The sequence below is a fragment of the Symsagittifera roscoffensis genome, chromosome 5 (assembly GCF_963678635.1).
Source record: "Symsagittifera roscoffensis chromosome 5, txSymRosc1.1, whole genome shotgun sequence".
Taxonomy (NCBI): Eukaryota; Metazoa; Xenacoelomorpha; order Acoela; family Convolutidae; genus Symsagittifera; species Symsagittifera roscoffensis.
The window spans coordinates 52,530,040-52,535,111 of NC_087066.1; positions in this window are offsets into that span (position 1 = coordinate 52,530,040).

The window sequence follows — 5,072 nt, forward strand, 5'->3', positions numbered from 1 at the left end:
TGACCGGGCATGGTCACTCATAGAGTAATTTCAGATAAGGTACACCGTCTGTTCGTCACGCTCTCTGATCTTATTTTCGGCCGGATAGGTCCGTGCAACTTCTTAGTCTAATACCAGTCTTAATCTTACTCTTATATCTCCTAGTCTCAATAGATCTAGTGTATACTGGTCTTTGCGAGTTAGATCTTGGAGTTCATCCAAAAGGAGAAGAACTGTAGTCTAAGATTTATTCAAACTGCTCTGGTGCTGAAACTACAAGTAGTTTCAGCAATACAAATAATTGTAAATGTTAGTTATGGATCATGATTGGTTAGTTAGAAATGTTTCATAGAGATAGTTTTTCAATACTTTAATTGGATATAAAAATTAGTTTTACTTTGGTTCGACAACCACTGCATACTAACAGAAGAAGTTTAAGGTAAAATGACACGTGATTGCCTAAAAAAATTACATCGAATACTTTCATACCATGTTAGGAAATAATTTTGTTCATGGAGCATGTACACAACACTGACTACGCTTAAGAAGCCATATGAGGTTTAATTGACAGATTATTATCATTATTTAAAACTTAACAAATGTCTAAGTTTTTCAGACACGCATTTAACCTTGACTGCTTGATTGATCAGTGTAATAATTTTATCAATCCAAAGAAAACTTATAGAGGCAACCCCATCAGACAGAGAGAGCCCAATACAGAAAATTATAGCTCACATAATGCATTCAACTACTGCATAACCCACTTAGGAATCTCAAACAATACACACTACTAACCCATCTTAACTCCTTTGATCAACTGAGCGCCACTTCTAGCCCCTCATGAACTTGTACCGGCCATTTGTTTCACTTCACTGGATAAAATATTTTGTTAACCATTTTATTGCATTAAAAGTTTTATCTTTATGCTAATCGGTAATTTTTTTGCTAACTCCATCTAACTATTTCTTCGGAAAAAATTTTCTTGTATGCAAAAACAATACAATAATGGCTCATCAGATTATTACCATTCAACTTTGATTGGATAAAAACTGAGACAAAATGAAAAATTTTCAGCAGGGGGCGGATCTAGGATTTTCTCAAGGCAGTGGGGGGGGGGGGGGGTTTGGGGGGGGGGGGCTCGGATTTTCAAAAAAAGTTTCGAAAAGTGTGTCGACCTTTTTTTAGGTCGATCAAATTTATTTCTCGACCTCTCTCAAAGCACTACAAAGACTGTTTTGGCTAATAATTCAGCGTCGCAGGCAAAATTCGACTGTCCCTTTTTTCATATCGAATAGTTTTTGGGAAAAGAAAATAAGGGGCCTTGGAAATTAGACGACAAGAAATTAGGTGACCGTAAAGAAACGGAATTTACGGACAACCAGTAATTTTTCAGCCAAAGGTTAATTTAAGTCTGTAAACAAAATTCACGCAATTTGCTCGCAACTTATTGTCTAAATTGAACAACCAGTATTTACTCAGCCAAAAGATAATTTAAGTCTGTAAACAAATTTTATGCAAGTTATTGTCTAAATTCCGTTATTTTCGGATCGTTTAATTTCCTTGTCGTCTAATTTCCCAAACCCCGAAAATTATGAAAACCTATATACATTTGGACAATATCAAAGAGTGAAATTTTGAGTCAGTCGTACGCACTTAATGCCACCGATTAGCTAGCATCAACCAATTTAGAGCGTTTGTGTTGTGCGGGATTATTTGCCACGCATAAATAATTCGCGTTACGCTCTCAGCATTATGAATGAACTCTTCAAAGCACGCATATTTTAGTCCAAAACATGGCCAGTTTAGCAATTTTCAAACCAACAGAACCTCATAAAAATTGATCGGAGGTTAAAAATTTATGTAAATTTTATCCCAAGAACCGATATCTACAGTGGGGTGTAAAATTTTTTGTTGAAAACTACTATTTCGTTTGGCAAATTTAACTGAATATAAAAAATCACACCAAGCATAAATATTGCATTTTCTTCGAAAGTCGGAAAAAATTAGCTGAACAATTTTTCTAGAGTGTTTGTTGCTAAACTTATTACTCTGACAAAAAGGTTTTCGATTGAGAGCAAATTTTAGGCTAAATTTTTTGAACAAAAACATTCTTATGTTTTTTAAGATCTTTCATAATTTTATGTTTCGACTTTGTGTTCTACTATAAGGCCTTCCCGACAAGGATTTTTTGATCAAAATCTGACACTGTTCGACCCACCTCATTCCGGTACTCTTCAAACCTAGCATAACAAAAGAACAATAATTGGCTCTAAACAAAACCAACTTGACAATTCTAAACTAGGTCATTTTTATTTTAGTAAATTTTAAACCGCAAAACAAATACTATTTAATGCATCATTTACCTTAGTTATCTTTTGAAACAACGCTTCATCAATTTCTTTCGACCCAATTTGAACGACATGATTAGCATCTAACTAACTGTAGACACCACACCCATGAAGTTGAAATATTACTATGACATAACAATATTTTGCTTGACCCAAAATCACATTAACCATTCTTTTGGGTTAAAAAACTGTCTTGATAAATTTAAATCAAACTAGTTTATCAAGGGCAGCAAATTACTAAAATATTACAAAAAATGGCTCGTATAACAACTAAAAATAATAATAAAAAAGTCACTTAGGTTTATAGCAAACTTTTTGTCAGACCCCTGCTAGTGTGCTTACGCCGACCTGACGCACCCGAAGAAAATCTTGAAAAACAAATTCATGTTTTCTTAATTCCGCTCAAGGGTCTGATCAAGTTGGTGCTCCAAACTTACTAAGTAAAATTATAAACAAATTGTGAAGGGGAATTACCGGAATCACGTTTAGCAGACAAGTAAGAATCCGCTATAGGTTAAATTGTAAAAAAAATTATAGGCCACCACCACTCAATGCAAAAATGTAACAAGACTGCACGTATCAGGAAGAAGCCCTGAATTTTCCGACTGCCTTTTCAGGTCGATGGAGCAGTAATAACATGAAAAATTTTAATGTAATAAAAAAAAATTTAAATTTAGATTTTTCGTAAAAACATCACCCCACACGCCATATTAAGTACAAAGAGACAAATTTCGCTCCTATTAGAAAATCAATTGTGGCATATAAGCTTCCACGAACCAATTTGGAACGATTTCTAAGACGGATTAAATCTCCGCATACACGTTAATAGCGCAAAAATTATCGCGCCCTAATTGTCCCAAATTGGTCAAAATGGCAATCTTCAAAACCCGCATAACTTACAAAAAATGATCACAGGTGAAATATTTTTTCAAATTTAAGCTCAGGGCAACAATGGCTTTCGAATGATAAAAAACGTTTCGTCAAAAATGGCAAGTTAAAAAGTCGAAATTTTTCTGAAGAAAAAAACCCACTCCAGGTGAAGGCTTCTATCGAAGACCTCACAAAGGATGCCACGTTTTTAAATTAGTTTCCAAATTCTGAAAACTATAAATTTGAAGATTGAAGCAATGTGATTGAAGCCTCACTTTTATTCAGCTAGGCGCAATTTTTATGTTTTGTATTTGATTTTGAACTTGAAACAAGACTGCTTGTATCAGGGCGAAGCCTTGAATATTCCGACTGCCTTTTAAGATCCTTTTAAGAAAATAAAGGTATTTAAAAAAATTATTTTTTTTTCTGAATTTGAAAATTTTCTGATAACGATCCCCCAGCACGCCATATAAAGTACAAACTGATAGATTTCACTCCTAGCAACAAATAATTTATGGCAAATCGCCTGCTTCAACCAATTGCATCGATTTCTAAGACGGATTAAATCTCCGCTTACGCGTTAATAGCGCGAAATATATCGGGCGTTAATTGTCCCTAATTGGCCAAAATGGCCAAATTGGCAATATTTAAACCCCCATAACTTTATGAAAAATGGTCACAGGTAAAATATTTTTTCAAATTTAAGCTCAGGACAACAAGACTTTTGGAACGAATTTTTCAAAATTCGTCAAAAACGGCTAATTAAAAAATCGAAATTTGTTTGAAAAAAAAGACCCGACCCAAGCACAAATATTCCGTTACTTTTGTTACAAAAGTCAGAGCAATAATGAATCTGTTTGTGTTTGAAAATAGCTCACTCTCTCTTTCTTTCTTTGTTCGACTCTCAGTTGACAGCTGAGTGAGATAAATTTTCTAAAAGAAATTTCGACTCAAAATTCAGCCAAGTCCAGCTTGAAACAGTTTTAAAAACCAACGGCGCTGTTCAAATAAAATAAAACTTGAGTGTTTTGATTGCGCTCTATCAGCATCAAAAAAATGAATTTCAAAATAAATGACCAAAAGCTCAAAAAATGGAAAAAAAAAGATGTGTTTTCAATTTGTTTCTTCATTTTACCCCCTTCCGACGCTATGTAAAGTACCAACTGATATAGGTTTGCGTCTTCGATCATAACGAGAAAGTCAAGCTGCCTGCTTCAACCCAATTGGAATAATTTACTTGTTGCTTACGCTTTTAAAGGACAAAAAACACATATAGGGTGTTCATTATGGCAAATACGACAATTAACGAATTTCAAACTCCCATATCTTTATGATAAATGGTTGCAGGTGAAGCATGTTTTTGATTGAAGTTACACCATATTCAACGTTCCTACCAGTGCAAAGCGCAAACGTTTTTCATGCAACTTTCAGCCCAATTTTTGAATCTGGTTTAGTTCGCCGCATTTGCTATGAGCTAATTGTAAAAAGAAATCTCATGTGCTTTAAACATCGCAAATTAGTCAAAGTAATTCCAAATTAAAAACCCACGTGGAAAAATTTGTTCATTTGAGCTACAGGAATCAATCTTCTTTTGAACTTTGAATAAAATTTGGTTTTAAGAAAACTATTTTTGTCTAGTTGTTCTTTTCATTGTTAACTTTCTGTTATTTTGAAAATTGATCTAAGAAGAAAATTAATGAAAGTCCAGTACTGCGAAATATTATCAACGTTTGAATTATTTAATTAAAAAACTCATCACTAAATTTATCAACCGTGGAAAAAAGAGCATTGAACACAAATTCTTGTATATTGATTTCTGGTATCAATTCAAGGAAAGTCTTGAGTATCGAAACAAAATGGTAAAACTTCCAAAAA